Source organism: Montipora capricornis, chromosome 9, assembly GCF_036669925.1.
Source record: "Montipora capricornis isolate CH-2021 chromosome 9, ASM3666992v2, whole genome shotgun sequence".
In the NCBI taxonomy this organism is placed as follows: domain Eukaryota; kingdom Metazoa; phylum Cnidaria; class Anthozoa; order Scleractinia; family Acroporidae; genus Montipora; species Montipora capricornis.
Window position 1 is genome coordinate 40,592,926 of NC_090891.1, and position 17,500 is coordinate 40,610,425.

At 37.7% G+C, this 17,500-nt stretch overlaps 2 long non-coding RNA genes across 3 annotated transcripts in view; one reads left to right on the forward strand and one right to left on the reverse strand.

Annotated features, from left to right (window-relative positions):
* The window catches only part of LOC138016144 (uncharacterized), a 24,336-nt gene extending 7,031 nt beyond the window's left edge, over positions 1-17,305 (reverse strand). The window contains exon 1 of the long non-coding RNA XR_011125741.1: positions 10,168-17,305. This is a non-coding gene — a long non-coding RNA (uncharacterized lncRNA). The remainder of the gene's footprint in view (positions 1-10,167) is intronic.
* Positions 3,877-5,500, forward strand: LOC138015213 (uncharacterized). 2 transcript variants are annotated; one of them, XR_011125517.1, is made up of 3 exons: positions 3,877-3,975; positions 4,081-4,347; positions 5,428-5,500. It is a non-coding gene; the product is annotated as an uncharacterized lncRNA (long non-coding RNA). The 2 variants fall into 2 exon arrangements; XR_011125518.1 differs by having other exon boundaries at positions 3,904-3,975; positions 4,078-4,347.
* Positions 17,306-17,500: the final 195 nt, after the last annotated feature.

Genomic DNA, 17,500 nt, shown 5'->3' on the forward strand with positions numbered 1-17,500 from the left:
AAGGTATGTTGATAGTGGTAGTGGACTTCCTGTATATGCAAATGAATTCCTGGAATTTCAATTTGCAGGGTCCAAAGGAGATCCGCATGGTCCAATCTGAGGTCACTCTTCCTTCTCAAATTTTCTACCAAATAATCAATTTTTAGTTATCCCTGTTCAAGCTGAACATACGCAGTTCACGAGATAGCTAGCAGGTGTATGCTTCAATCGCTGGAGATAGGGTCACCAAGATGACAGATAGGCTTGCTACTCTACCTTTGGTAAAATACTTGTTCCGGAATTTGATGTTACAGTTAGTTCCAAGAGACACTGCACGTTCCCAGCTGAAAGGATTGCAGCTGACGTTCAATATAGGACAGCCACTATCAGACTCCTCAAATTCTCTGATATAATTCATCTTGAAATTCTATCTTTTGTTTATCAGTGGCACCATAAACTAAGCCCTTCTAGTTTTGTTAATTTTTTTAACCCGGTATCTTCTATTCATTCATATAATACACATCAATCACAGATTGATAATCTGTTTGTTACATCTGTTCATACCACTCAATGCAGTATTCGTTCTCTCAGTTACACTGGTCCAAAACTTTGGAATTCTTTATCCATTGATGTTAAGAAAATCAAGCTGTTTTCCAATTTTCGTCAATATATCAAATATTCTGTGATTGGTGGTTATAATACTATTATTGATTCCTAATGTTTTACGATCATGTAATCTTTAACTGTTATTTAATTAATAAAGTAATACTTTTTATCGAAAACAATTCTTTTGCATCTCTTTTCCTTGACTCATTCATTTCTTGTTTTGGGTCACCTACTTGGTTAGTTCAATGAACGAACCTACAATTGTAAAATTTCTTTTTCTTGGCAATCCCTTGATGTTATATTTTAAGCACTAATTTGTATTAATTATTATTTCTGTCTGAGCATAAATAAAAATTGACTTGACTAGGACAAATTTAAGAATGGAAAGTAGCACTTTTGGTGGGTCGAATGAAATAACATTTTTTTTAAATATTCTTTCCTTCAGATCTCCTCAACCCAAAACATCCCGCTGATATACAGGAAAGTTTGCAAAAGCAGTTTTTCGTGTTTCGGCGAGAAGAACACGTTACCAGTAGATATTGTGTTAAATGAAACTAAACGTGGTTGGTTCGACGATGTTTGTCGCGATGTTTTGGAGCCATCGAACAACAGGAAGAGGTCCTTAGGTGAATAAATTACACTGATTACCGTCTGAATCCTAAAACTCGGATATCCGACGATGCATCGGTGTTACGAAAAATAGTATTGCGTGACAAGCGTTACTGTCTCGAAGCTTCGCGAGAGTTAGTAGTATGTTTATATTTAGGTTTGTACGTAAGCGTTTCTAAATCGGTGTGTTTTGTAATCTTTCTATTATTAGATTCATTACTAATTTAGAAAGTTCTAGAAGTTTATTGTCAGAGTATATAAGTAGACGAGTCCAAGCGGAGTGTTTTTCTAACTAGTTTTTCACAAGCGAAGAGAGTTGGCGTTGGCCGTGTTTAGTCAAGTGTGACAGAAGCAGTGTTTATTCAAGTTGGCGGAGGCCGTGTAAGTTTATCGAGTACGTGTTGTTCAGAGTTTACTTCGTGGAAACTACGTTCATTTTTGGAATAAATCTTCTTGTTGTTGTTCCGACAACCCTGCGTTCAGTTTAGTTTGCAAGCTACCTTTCCTCAAAACATACGAACTCGTAACAATCGGAAACAACTTGAAATATTTAGGTTCCCCTGAATAAACGGATTTATGTCGAGCAAACTAGCTACGCGGACTACGCATTCAACTCGTACTCGTAAATTATTTGTGTGACTTGTGCCTCGACGGCAAGTTTCAGAGCCATTAGGGAACGAGTCAGCTATGAACGTTGCCTCAACTTCACTTCGTGATAATAGCACCAACAATAAAGCAACAGACACAGTTTTTACAGAGATCGCCATCTTTTAACATTCGAAAACACCTGAAAGCAGGCTATCACGACAGAGCGCCGGCTATCACAAAGAGCGTCCGCTCAAAAATATCCCGCTGACCAAGATTACCGCTTAGCAAGTTGTGAGAACAGCGTTTCTCGGTCCCAGGCCTTTTTTCTATCCCCCCCCTCCCCCCCCCCCCCCCCCCCTTCCCTGCTAAAAACATTACTTTCGAGACTAACTACTTTCTTGGAAGAAAACGTAATACACAGCAGTATAGAGATTCAAATGAAAAGCCTCATAGGGCAAAAACCATTGCTAAATGAATACTACACGAGCCGCCTAAAAGAGGCGTCCATTCAAATATGTACTGATCAAGAGAGCAAAATTATGACAAAGGCAACAGAAACCAGACCACGTACAAGGGAGTCGTGTAGGGCTGTCAACCCTTTTTAACACTTTCAAAGTGTGCCTTTCGATTGACAGTTACGTATTGAAATTCCCAAGTTCGAAGCGAACTTATGAAATTTACAACGAACTTCGCAAATAGCCTGTCAAAAGTTTGTTTGTGAAATGCACTGTAAATAAAAGTCACAATTGGACCTTCCTTCTGCATGAATTTTTTTTTCTTTACCTTCTTCTTTGCGTGAATTTTTTTTCTTGGAATTTTCCCTTGCATGAATTTTTTTTTGGTTTTTTCCCCATCCCCCCCATCACTTTTCTAATGGTCCGTCCCTGACAATTAAAGCCGCAGGCGTGTTCTAAACGAAAGCAGATGTTGAATATCGTCTTTAATAATATTGCTTCACGTCTTAAAAAAAGATTTGTACATTTCTTTTGCTTTTCTGTGAGATGTTTATTTTAACGCGTTACTTCCCGGAAGTGATTACAAATCACCAGCTCGAAATGCACGCCGTGTTGTGATGCAACTGGGATGCTCGAATATTTCATAGTTCTTATTAGTAGTGGGTTCAAGATTTAGCGTCTTCATACATCTTCATCACCTATATGTTTGTGATATTAATAGGGCCGTTTATACAAGAGAAAATAAGCCGCGGCTTACTCTGGCAGCGGCGTACATAATACGCGAAAGGAACTATTTATACGAGTACAAACTCCCAGGCCAGGATAAGCCGCGGCTTGAGAAAGCCGTGAACGTAGATTTTGTACCATTTAAAAGAGGCGGTTCGCGTCTTATGTAACCCGCGGCCTATTTTCTGTCGTATAAACGGCCCTATTGTCTCTTGTATTTTTTGTTTCAAAGCTACGGATATTCAAAACACAGTAAAATGCTCGTTAGCTGGGTTGTCCATTTTTCCCTCGGGCAACCAGGAAAAAAATTCTGGTCGTTAGTTTTCGAAAAGCAAGTAGTTTAGAATCCTAATAGTGAATTTTACTAATTAGTTTAGAATTTTTAAGAATGCTAAAAATCTACAATTCGATGCGCCGGTGTAGTATATTTGTTGTGAAAACTTTGTTTTTCCCTTTTTTGGAAAAGAAACAGAAGGAATCCAGAATTTTCCAATAACAAAGTTTTGATCTATTAAGTTAAAATCTGACAAAAGGGACATACTTTGCCCAGGCTAAATGAAGGGCATTTTGTAGCAGCTGCTGGACATATCTCGACAGCTGTGAATTGAACAATCCCACTGTTAATAGCTTACCTGAAGTCCCTGAACGAGACGGGATGGTCACCGCTAAGTTATTTAAATGAAATATATATGATGAACGTACTTCGCATCTACAAACAATTTTTGAAAAAAAAAATGTTTTAAAGGGAATTACAGTGAGAGGAAATACACTAAACAAGTTTTTTCATTTCGAGAGGTAATTAAATAGCTACGCTTGGTTGCGAGGTATGACTTAAAATGTCATAATTGAGTCATAATTGCCTTTGGCGATGAAGCATTTATTTGCGAAACGGCGCAGTCAAGTGCGACTACGTTGACAACTGATTTAGAAGCTTTTCAGACTAAAACGAGCATGTCTGATCAGGCGTGTATTATGATCCTTATTGTTGCCTTGTTTATATCTCTCGGTGGTGGTAAGTTTGTGAAATGTCTTCTTCACTTTTCTAAGCATCCACAATAACTTTAAGACAAAATTGCAATGTTATGTTCGCCGTAATAAGAGGGGGTTTCTTCAGCAGGAGTAGAAATTGTGACGATGACGATCGTGTTGGAAATCTCTTCCACTGCTTTTTGTGCTTCAATTTGCCTATTTGCAATGTGGATTGCTTTGTCCTACGGGATCAAGATGTGCCAAAATGTGATGAACCCTCAGCCAACGGTTATCCTAATATTCATCGTAGAAGAACGCGAAAGGACAATTTTTTCAGCCTTTCCAGAAGGAAACCGCCGGCACGCAGAAGAAAACGACCAACCAATAAATCCCTGGATGGATCAAGAAAATTTCGGTGAGTTTGTTTTCCTTTGCCACAACTTGCCACCTTGCTGGCCCAACTGAATTTTCTTTAAATCGTTTCTTCAAAGAGGAATCGTTTCAATCTTCATTCACGCGAAGTATGGAGCCTCCAGTCACGAGTGTATTTCCCGTTTCATTTCAACCAATGTAAAAAGAATAATTTTAGTGTTTGTTCAAGATGAACGTCGAGATAGCATTGCAGAATTAGAAGTTTCTACCATTTATAGCGTCTTTTTGGATTAATTTCTTGGAAATTCTTATATTGCAAATAACAATAATAAGAATAAGAATAAGAATAATAGTACAATTTATTTCTATAGCGCCTAAACACTACTTACCTAGGCGCTTTACAATATTTCTATGTTAAAAAAGTGATTAGGTTGACTTAAATCAACGGTATGTTCTTAAATTCCAAGCTTAATCCTGCCCTAGCATAAGCCGAAAAATCACTCGGCTCTACCATATAATATGTTTTGATCGCTAACTTCAACCTAATTGCCGCTAGGGATTCAAGTTAGTTCAAATTTTGTACCAAGTACCTGACCACCAAAAGGTCTTTTATCGATAAAATCAAAAGTGATTTATACTCTGGCTCTCTTGAGAGAAATGAAAAGCTCACCCTGTGGTTACAAACACTGAATAAATCGTTTCAACCGACCACACGATTGATAAAAGTGAGTTTTGATACCCCAACAAAAAAGGAATCTCATTCATTATTGACGTATTCCGTGTTTCAGGGTGTTTCGTCAGTGCTTACTCGAGTGACAGTGGTAATTCGATGTTCACTTTGTAGTCTTTCATTTTAGCTTATAAATTCAATTGTAAGTAAACTTTTCACTTTTGAGGATGTACGTTTCCCATCGCAGCCCTGTGTGCATTTTGTTTCTATTTAAGCTGAAAGAGCCCAAGATGAAGATTCCTAGTTGAGCAATCTGTCGGTAATTAAAAGCTTACTGAAAAATTCAGGCGATTTTCAAGTTTTAATCCTGTACGTATACTACTCAGCTGGACAAAATACTATGTAATGAAGAAGATGATGATTAACCCAGTTCAATTTTGCCTTCCCTTTCAGTTCCAGAAACGCTGTGAAGACGAGTTTAGAATACTTATCAGTCTGTGGGTAGTTCAAGATTGTTAAAAACACGTGATGCAACTTTTGATAACAAGAACATTGCTAATTGCTTATTAGATGCATTCATTTTGGAATAAACAGGAAACAAAACGTTGACAAATGCTTTGTTATTTTCTAATTTCAAGTTGCCATTTAGACAGGTGATTCGCGCTTACGTAGCGAAGCGTTCCTTAAATTTGAAGGCTACTATACAGTCGATGTATAGATAAACGCTTTATTTCTGCACTTATGTCCAGGTTTGCACGCAAATGCGAAAATTGCGATTTTTGCGAAAAATCGCAAAAATCGTAAATGGTGCAAAGAAGAAGACAAATCCCCAACTAGGACTCGCGGTTTTTGCAAAAATTGCGATTTTTGCGATTTTTTGCAAAAATCGTTAAAATCGCAAAAATCGCGACTCTTCTCGGGGACTTGTGTTCTCTACCATTTCAGTGTTGTGCGCTGTTTACGATTTTAACGATTTTTGCGAAAATTGCGAATTTAGCGAAAAATCGAAAAAAATCGCAAAACGCCGAAAAGCTAGAGAAGATAAGTCCCCCCAAAAGTGTTTTTTGCGATTTTAACGATTTTTGCGAAAATTGCGAAAATTGCGAAAAATCGCAAAAATCGCAAAACTCTCAAAAGCTAAAGAAGACAAGTCCTCAAAAGTGTTGCGATTTTTGCGATTTTAACGATTTTTGCGAAAATTGCGAAAAATCGCAAAACTCTCAATGTTGCGATTTTTGCGATTTTAACGATTTTTGCGAAAATTTCGAAAAATCGCAAAAATCGCAGAACTCTGAAAGGCTAGAAAAGACAGGTCCCCCAAAAGTGTTGCGATTTTTGCGATTTTAACGATTTTTGCGAAAATTGCGAAAATTGCGAAAAATCGCAAAAATCGCAAAACACTGAAAAGAAATCGAAAACAAGGCCTGGACAAGAGTCGCGATTTCTGTGTGGGTCACAACCCCGAACAAGCAGGAGCCCAGACTACAGTTTGATATATTACTTCTTGGGAATCGAGTGCCAGCCGTTTGACGGCGTAAGAATTCTTCAATTTCATTGCGTGTGTCAACCAACGAATTCAAAATCACTGAACCTTGAATATATGGTTTCTCCAAGCTTTTAAGCACTGAAGCAATCATTACTAACTGAAAGCGATGAACTTCAAAAATAAGTGGAATACAAATTCACGAGTTGCTGAAAGTGTGGTGTGGTGTGAATAAATAAAACCATTTGCTCTTTCCATGTAGTAAACGCCACAACTTCCACACATTACAAGAACAAACAATAACGCACGAATAGACCAAATACGTATCCTTAACGAAATTGCAATGGGTTTATTTACAGAAAGTGAATTTTAAAGCACACAAAGAAACTAAGTGTCTTCCCTTATCCAGAACTCGAAATAATTAAACATACATTCAATTTAATACGTGAGTAAACACTACCTAATTTGAATAAGGTTGAACAGTGACAGTGTAATAGACACTTCCGGTCACGAGTAAGCAGTTACACAGTTGTTATATAAGTTCTTACACACGTGTACACACAATGTAGTTTTTCACTTCGTTCGCTGTTTTACAGTTAATAAAAACCAGTTGAGTTCACCATGCAGGTTTGACATGGTGTCAGAAGTCTTGTAAACCAAACCGAACCACGCCGTAATCCTCCGTTTGTTTTTCATATCGTTAAGCGGTTCAACACACCCAACAACAATGGCTACGGGATTCAAAACCCCAGAGATGAACTGGGACGCGGCAGACTTGCGAGATGAATTAGCAAAATTCAAACAGTACTGCAACCTGATTTTTGGCGGGCCATACTCACGGAAAACGGAGTAAGAACAAGCCTCGTTCACCTTGCTATGGATTGGCAGGCAAGGATTAGAAAACTACAACAGCTGGCCCTGGGACGACGCCGAAGATAGAAATAAACCATCAAAAATATGGGAGCTATTCGAGCAACACGTGGCGCCAAAAGTCAACCATAGGTTGGCAAGATATCAGCTACAACAATTCAAACAAAAGAATGACGAATCCGTCGATGATTTCTTGACTCGTTGCCGTAATCAAGCTTCCAAATGCAGATTCAGAGACAAGATTGAATCAGATGAGCGACTTATCGAACAACTCATCGTTGGCACCAAACACAAGAAAATTCAAGAACGATTATTGGAAAAAGGCGAACAACTTACCCTGGACGAAGCCATCGACATTGCCAGAACGTACGAAGCCACCACGTCGCAACTAGAACAGCTCGAGAGCGAAAAGAAGGATATTAACGCCATAAAAGGAAACGTAAACAAACATTGCAGCGACAAGAAACCGATGAAAATGAAATGCAATAACTGCGGCCTCGAGCATCCCTTGAGACCTCGAGATAGGTGCCCAGCATATGGATCTAAATGCATGAACTGCCACAAGGACAACCATTGGGCAAAAGTTTGTCGTTCTAACCCCCACAGATTGACATCGACAAGAGGCCGACAAAGAAATCGAGCAAATTCCAGACCACGGCACTTCTCAAACAGCAGAGACCGACGAAACAGAAGATCTGTCAGTAGAAATCGCAGAGACGGAGACGAAAGAGAAATTAGCGATCAATTTGAAACGATCACCTTTGAATCCATCACAGTTAATGCTATTGCACCAAGAAACCTATCTGGAGACGAAGTATTCGTGACTGTTGACATTAATTTACACAAGCTTAGCAACCACCCCGCAAAACTAAAAGCCAAATTAGACACGGGAGCTCAAGGTAACATACTGCCCTTGCGACTGTACCGCCGAATGTACCCAGAATATCTCACACCAGATGGTTTTCCCAAACCTGAAGCTGTTCAACAGTCACCTACAGTGCTCACAGCGTATGGTGGGGCCAAGATAAAACAGCATGGTAAATGTACGATCTCATACGAATTCAACGGAAAAAGATCAGAGGCACTCTTCTTCATCACAGAAGCAGATGGACCAGCTATCATCGGACTTCCAACATCTTTAGAACTCAACCTCGTCACATTGAACTGCTCTTTACAAAAGAGTCTAGCACAAAACACTGACCATACCAACGAGAAAAAGGCACCAATAAAGGACAAAGATGACTTGATGGAACAATACCCGAGTTGTTTTGATGGAATCGGAAAATTCCAAGGCCAATACCACATCACTGTGGACCCATCAGTACCCCCAGTTGTCCATGCTCAAAGACGCGTTCCACTGAGCCTCCGGGAAGACATAAAACGCGAATTGGATGACATGGCGTCAAATGGGATCATTATGAAACTCAAAGAAGGTGAACCAACTGCCTGGGTGAACAGTCTGGTGTACCGCAGGAAACCCAATTGTCAACTACGTATATGCCTTGACCCCAAGGACCTAAACAAGGCAATTCGCAGAGAACACCACGTCATCCCTACTTTAGAGGAAATTTTACCCAAGCTGGCTGGTGCCAAATTCTTTTCTATCGTGAATGCTAAATCACTGGAAAACTTGAACCACTTACAGACTTCAAAAAAGTTGGTAAAATCTCTGTTAAATGTCCACATTTTCTTTGTAAATTACAATCTCTGTAAATTTGCACACTTACAGAGATTTTGTAACTCCATAAAAAGTCTGTAAAATTTAACACATTTTCGTCCTTACGATGACATAAAATGTGTACAAAATCTCAATAAAATCTATGTAAATTGAAGGAAAAATTTACAGAGATTTTACGCGATAAGTACAAAATGTCTGTAAAATCTCTTTACTTTCTCTGTAAAATTTACACGAGAAAAAATCTCTGTAAATCCATCCATATAAAATGTCAGTGTTATCTCTGTAAAAAGTGAGTGAGAAGAATGCATGAAATGTCTATAAAATGTCTACAAAAACCCTCAAAAAACTGGAGGGAAAAGTATGTGAAATGTTTTTAAAATGTTGGTGTTTTAGTGCACAAAATCTCAGCAAAATGTTCACAATATCTCTGTAAATTAAGTATTTAAAATCTGACAGAAGGCAGGAAATGTCAATAAAATGTCTGTAAAACTGGAGGGGTAAAGTCTGTGAAATGTTTTTAAAATGTTGGTGTTTTAGTGCACAAAATCTCAGCAAAATGTTTACAATATCTCTGTAAATAATAGCATTTAAAACCTGACGTAAGCCAGAAAATGTTAATAAAAAGTGAAATGGATGAAAGGTTAGTCGATTTTACGTAGAAAAAAGAACAAGTTCTAGAGTTTGTGAATGCATAAATTTTTATTTCAAATCTAAAAATAATCATTTGTTTATATTACTTTCAATAGAATCTAAGTGTACAATAAAATTCTTGCAATAAGTTCAATAAAATAATTCAATTAATAACATGAGTTACCATGGCAACTTTTTCTACCGTGCCAAAATGGTGTCCACTTTCGAAAAAACCCACGTCCTATGATTGCGATTTGTCAACCATGATTTATAGCTGATGAAATTCCAGTTGTGTTTTGTCCAAAATCAAATAATTTTTCTTGCCTTAAGGCTTATGAAATTATTTGATTCTGGACAAAGCATGTGTGAAATTATTCCCTAAATTCACTCATGACTATTTGATAACATACAAATTCATAAAAATAAGGAATAAAATATATGCAAGGGATTTCATTATTATTAAATAAGTATAAAAATCTGGCTTATGTTACCCCAACTACAAATATAGTTGTTAGAAATGGGCGCGGCTTACCTGCGGGAAGATCTGAAAAAGGCTGCCTCTGGTGGCCAGTTTTCCATCTTTGCATCCAATTTTATGCCTAGTTGCATGTACTAAGCTACAAACGTTCCGCTCATATTCTTGTTGTAATGCAAAAAAATCTATGGCAAAACTGTGTTTAAGAAATTCCTGTCAACAAATACCAGAAAAAGATCAATCATATGTCCAAGTTGATAAAAACGATGTTCATTACATTAAAGTGCTAAAATTAGATTAAAGTATTTTCCGTTTCAATATTAGTGAATAGTGAGTTAATGTTTGATGAACAGTGGATGAACTTGACTTCTAAAGAGTAGGCTTTGGATTTCTTTTGTTTTCTGTCAAAAAACTTTTTTCCGTAAATTTCAGCTGGTAAGGTCAGGGTGCGGCTTACCTCCAGGTTTACAGTTCACCTGCCAGTTCAGTTGGGTAATACTACCATACTAAAACAAATTAACCACATGGATTACCTGCATGGGTACACCTACTTTTCAAGTTACATCAAACTGTATGAGGTGTGCCACCCGCCAGTTCAGATGAAAAAAATTCAAATTAGTATACTATGACAAATTAACTGCATGGTTAGACCGAATTTACAAGTTACATCGAACTGTATGAGGTGTGCCACCCGCCAGTTCAGATGAAAAATACTACAAATTAGTATACTATGACAAATTAACTGCATGGTTAGACCGAATTTACAAGTTACATCCAACTGTATGAGGTGTGCCACCCGCCAGTTCAGATGAAAAATACTACAAATTAGTATACTATGACAAATTAACTGCATGGTTAGACCGAATTTACAAGTTACATCGAACTGTATGAGGTGTGCCACCCGCCAGTTCAGATGAAAAATACTACAAATTGGTATACTATGACAAATTAACTGCATGGTTAGACCAGACCGAATTTACAAGTTACATCGAACTGTATGAGGTGTGCCACCCGCCAGTTCAGATGAAAAATACTAAAAATTAGTATACTATGACAAATAAACTGCATGGTTAGACCGAATTTACAAGTTACATCGAACTGTATGAGGTGCGCCACCCGCCAGTTCCGATGAAAAATACTACAAATTAGTATACTATGACAAATTAACTGCATGGTTAGACCGAATTTACAAGTTACATCGAACTGTATGAGGTGTGCCACCCGCCAGTTCAGATGAAAAATACTACAAATTAGTATACTATGACAAATTAACTGCATGGTTAGACCGAATTTACAAGTTACACCGAACTGTATGAGGTGTGCCACCCGCCAGTTCAGAGGAAAAATACTACAAATTGGTATACTATGACAAATTAACTGCATGGTTAGACCGAATTTACAAGTTACATCCAACTGTATGAGGTGTGCCACCCGCCAGTTCAGAGGAAAAATACTACAAATTGGTATACTACGACAAATTAACTGCATGGTTAGACCGAATTTACAAGTTACATCGAACTGTATGAAGTGCGCCACCCGCCAGTTCCGATGAAAAATACTACAAATTAGTATACTATGACAAATTAACTGCATGGTTAGACCGAATTTACAAGTTACACCGAACTGTATGAGGTGTGCCACCCGCCAGTTCAGAGGAAAAATACTACAAATTGGTATACTATGACAAATTAACTGCATGGTTAGACCGAATTTACAAGTTACATCCAACTGTATGAGGTGTGCCACCCGCCAGTTCAGAGGAAAAATACTACAAATTAGTATACTATGACAAATTAACTGCATGGTTAGACCGAATTTACAAGTTACATCGAACTGTATGAAGTGCGCCACCCGCCAGTTCCGATGAAAAATACTACAAATTAGTATACTATGACAAATTAACTGCATGGTTAGACCGAATTTACAAGTTACATCGAACTGTATGAAGTGCGCCACCCGCCAGTTCCGATGAAAAATACTACAAATTAGTATACTATGACAAATTAACTGCATGGTTAGACCGAATTTACAAGTTACATCCAACTGTATGAGGTGTGCCACCCGCCAGTTCAGATGAAAAATACTACAAATTAGTATACTATGACAAATTAACCGTATGGTTAGACCGAATTTACAAGTTACACCGAACTGTATGAGGTGTGCCACCCGCCAGTTCAGATGAAAAATACTACAAATTAGTATACTATGACAAATTAACTGCATGGTTAGACCGAATTTACAAGTTACATCGAACTGCATGAGGTGCGCCACCCGCCAGTTCAGATGAAAAATACTACAAATTAGTATACTATGACAAATTAACTGCATGGTTAGACCGAATTTACAAGTTACATCGAACTGTATGAGGTGCGCCACCCGCCAGTTCCGATGAAAAGTACTACAAATTAGTATACTATGACAAATTAACTGCATGGTTAGACCGAATTTACAAGTTACATCGAACTGTATGAGGTGCGCCACCCGCCAGTTCAGATGAAAAATACTACAAATTAGTATACTATGACAAATTAACTGCATGGTTAGACCGAATTTACAAGTTACATCCAACTGTATGAGGTGTGCCACCCGCCAGTTCAGATGAAAAATACTACAAATTAGTATACTATGACAAATTAACTGCATGGTTAGACCGAATTTACAAGTTACATCCAACTGTATGAGGTGTGCCACCCGCCAGTTCCGATGAAAAATACTACAAATTAGTATACTATGACAAATTAACTGCATGGTTAGACTGAATTTACAAGTTACATTCAACTGTATGTGGTGTGCCACCCGCCAGTTCAGATGAAAAAATTAATACTACAAATTCATATACTATGACAAATTAACTGCATAGTTGGACCGAATTTACAAGTTACATCCAACTGTATGAGGTTTGCCACCCGCCAGTTCAGATGAAAAATACTACAAATTAGTATGCTATGACTAATTATCTTTAAATCATTGTTGCCACATGCAGATGTGTTTATTAGAAAGAGATCACTTGTGTTTGATGTATTTGCCACTGAACGATGACTGACAATTTCCTCAGACCCAAGGGACAGTGAAACCTTTCTTGATTTTTGTCAAAAAACTTACAGTATATGAACAGAGAAGTCACTGATTGTTGCAGTGAATATTTCTCCCTTGTATTCACCCAGTTCAATGTGAGAGCATTCGACTCTTCCATAATTACCTGATGTCTGGAACAAATTTACTTGACCCAGCTAAAACAGTTTGACCTAATAATGTTCACATGGTATATCCAAAATGGCAATGAAACCTCTACCCTCGCAAGTTTTGACACAAAGACATCAATTATTATTCACAATTGCATCACAATTTGCAATCAGCACTGTCTGTTTCTTGCATCTCAGGAAATTCCCTCCAATTAAATTACAATGGAGAAGCAAAAATCCACAAAACGTCATTCAGGGAACGTTTTCCAGAGACTTTGCCCCGTGTAGCTCGTGTGGCGTGCAGCAATTCTCGCGAGGATTTTAGAGTAATTCTTGCTCGCACAATTCTGCAACACTGTGGCAAATACGCATAACTCGCTTTTTGAGTTCAGTTATTTTCAATTTACGTATGCTTTGTATGTACAAAATTGGTTCTGCCTTCAGATAACAACAGTCCAAAACTAGACTGACTACCCAAGAGAGACAGAACTTATTAGTACAAAATAATAATTATTACAAAATTGGTTCTGCCTTCAGATAACAACAGTCCAAACTGGACTGACTACCCAAGAGAGACAGAACTCGTTAGCGCAAAATAATAATTATTACAAAATTGGTTCTGCCTTCAGATAACAACAGTCCAAAACTGGACTGACTACCCAAGAGAGACAGAACTCATTAGTACAAAATAATAGTTATTACAAAATTGGTTCTGCCTTCAGATAACAACAGTCCAAAACTGGACTGACTACCCAAGAGAGACAGAACGCATTAGTACAAAATAATAGTTATTACAAAATTGGTTCTGCCTTCAGATAACAACAGTCCAAAACTGGACTGACTACCCAAGAGAGACAGAACTCATTAGCACAAAATAATAATTATTACAAAATTGGTTCTGCCTTCAGATAACAACAGTCCAAACTGGACTGACTACCCAAGAGAGACAGAACTCATTAGTACATTTAATAATTATTACAAAATTGGTTCTGCTTTCAGATAACAACAGTAAAAAATGGACTGACTACCCGAGAGAGACAGAACTCGTTAGGGTAAAATAAAAATGATTAAAAAGAGACTGGTTGTGCCTTTTGATAACAAAAGTCAAAAATAGACTATCACATACAAGAAATTATTTAAAATGCAATCTGTTTTGCAATAATAATTTAATATTATAGATACTTTTCAAGATTACATTGAAACTGATCAATGTACTTCAGGTCTGGTATCCAGCTAGCAGCCTAAGGCTGTATTCTGTCCATTACATAAATGTACACTGTAGTGTGTTTCAGTCTGACCTCTACTCAAAAACAACAAACAGCATTTTCCTATGCTGAATTTCTCATTGGGCTAGCTCCGGGTCATTGAGGTACACAAGCAACCCCACCATGACAAGGTATGGACTATGAGGTGGTTGCAAAGTACAAAATGATCAGAAAATCGTCTGGCATTACACAGAGTAAACTCCCAGGAGTCAATCGGTTTAGTAAAAATTTACAAACTAACAAACAAAACAAATGACAAATTATCCTAATGATCTTTTGCTTATTAGCTTCGCTCCACATAACAAGCTAAATTATGCTTCACAAATTATTATTATTATTATCATTATCATTATCATTATCATTATCATTATTAGGATATGTTGGTCAAGTTTGTTTTCCATGCTCGACTGGTTATTTCATATCCAACAAGCCTGAACGCAATAATATTGTTTTATTGAAAATGTCCCCAAAATAGAGAGAAATCTACTGACTTCATTGTGTAACTGTATATTTTCAGCTGACATGTACCCTTTCCATCATTTTGTCGAGCATGGAATATTAGCTCATATCCCAGGATGGCAGGGCCAATGAAAACTTCTGAATTGTATTACAGAATGATAAAATTCTGAGTGACACTTATAGATTTTACTCTGTCTAATGCCAGACGATTTTACTCGTCAATGGGGGCCTCTTCAGGGATGAATGGGTTAAGTACTCATCAAATAAAATTTGAGGTTTTGGTGGGAGAAATTGTAATATTAACTGCATCACAATATGATTGGTGTATTTAGATGGCTAGCTCTACTACATAACAGTACATGTACAGGGTTCTCCCTAGTTTTCAGCGCAACAGGTATGGCACCTTTTCACACCCGTAAAGCAATTGGTTAATGTTGGAGGTTCTGCAAAGGATAAGCGACTTCTGAGTGTTTGCAGGTGGTAATAAGTGCTCTTACAAGCAGTAAATTTTACCGGTAGCTTTATCAATGTTTCATGAAAAATGCTAGTAATGCAAATGCTTTTGAGTAGTCTACTATGGAATACCCCAGAAGACAACTGAATTTTTTTTTGTTAAGGCCCACATACATGTACATGCAAACAAGCAAGTGACAAGTAATAAGCGAGAAAGCTTGTATACCATGTCATAGGAAATAGTTACATATCACCCTGCACAAGCAATGTGGAATACAGCCGAATATATGCTGTGCAGTTATTGACTGATTGGTTAAATCTTTTTATGACTTGGTATAAAGGGCTTCACATTACTGAACATGTGACATTGTTTGCACAAGGAGCCAGAGCCGGCCAAATTTTTGCGCGGCCCATCAAAGAAATTTGAACGCAAGGCTAAATTCCTAGAATACTTTTTCTCACAGTCTAGGAACAATGGTGTGAAAAAGCAACGTGATCCCGAACCACACGTCAATAATAATAACACCGTAACTGTTCATTAAAGTTGTTAAGATCGAGATCACGTAGTGCAGTATGACACAGGAATAAAAATAGTAAATGTAGAACCGAAAGAGTTAATTCTCCATGTGAATCGTTCCATGTCTGTTTATATTATTTTCTTGTCATCATGTCACACACCAGGCAGTTACTTTAATGTTTAACTCCTCATTTCACAAAAAAAGTAAATGCGATATTGCCAGGCTTGCGGATTTGTTTAATCTAACAGCAGTACCGCTAAAAGAGAGGGCCTATTTTCATCACAATGAGGAGATATGAGCTTCCGCGTTTACTGGCTTGACGGCACAGGATAAAATTGCTTCAGTTGGGCAGCGTGCTGGCAGTCGTTGGGGAACGACAAGCACTGATCAGATCGAGAAGTCTTCTTAAATGCAAAGAGGGTGAGTGGTCGCGTAGAAGAGAATTTCAACTTATATGGTGGCCCAATGTCTATTCGCAAGCAAAATACTGGACATTTGCGACAGAGATTCTTTCTCGGACACACTGCACTCGTAAATTAACTCATTCATGAGGATTTGGCGTAGTAACTTTTAGGTCTAGTGAAGAACTTATAAAAAAGGGCACTCGAATTCTCCTTCCCTCTTTCTCCTATGATGAAAAGACAATAAAACATGTGCAATATATAGGATATGCACTTTAAACAACAAAAATTGTCAATGTCAAGTGTTTGTCTCTCTGTAAAGAATTCTCTATAGGGTAGACATTGAAAGCTATTTTGTTCAGAAAATTTGTTTCATTCATAAAAGGAGTAATTTTCAATAATGTACATGTACAAACATTACCGTGACTTTCTTTAACTGATCTTGTGTTGCCTGAAAATAAACCTATAATGGTATGGTATGAAACACCAAAAGCACCCATTGAATGAAAGTCAGTATACATGTAGATAGTTATAAACTGTATGACAACGACAGTGTCAGCAATTATTCGGTGCCCTTGAATTACATTTGATTTTTGTCAGCCTTTTCAGGTGATCAGTTGTTTCTTTGTTGTACTTACATCCAGTGTAAGAAATATGGGAAACATAAAAATCCCAGTGAGTTAATAGATTGTATACCTCAGGTATATGCTACCCAAGAGGTTACAAAGTGAAATGGTGAAAGAGTGAGTTATGGATTGTATACCTCAGGTATATGCTACCCAAGAGGTTACAAAGTGAAATGGTGACACAGTGAGTTATGGATTGTATACCTCAGGTATATGCTACCCAAGAGGTTACAAAGTGAAATGGTGACACAGTGAGTTATGGATTGTATACCTCAGGTATGTGCTACCCAAGAGGTTACAAAGTGAAACGGTGACACAGTGAGTTAATAGATTGTATACCTCAGGTATATGCTACCCAAGAGGTTACAAAGTGAAATGGTGACACAGTGAGTTATGGATTGTATACCTCAGGTATATGCTACCCAAGAGGTTACAGAGTGAAATGGTGACACAGTGAGATATGGATTGTATACCTCAGGTATATGC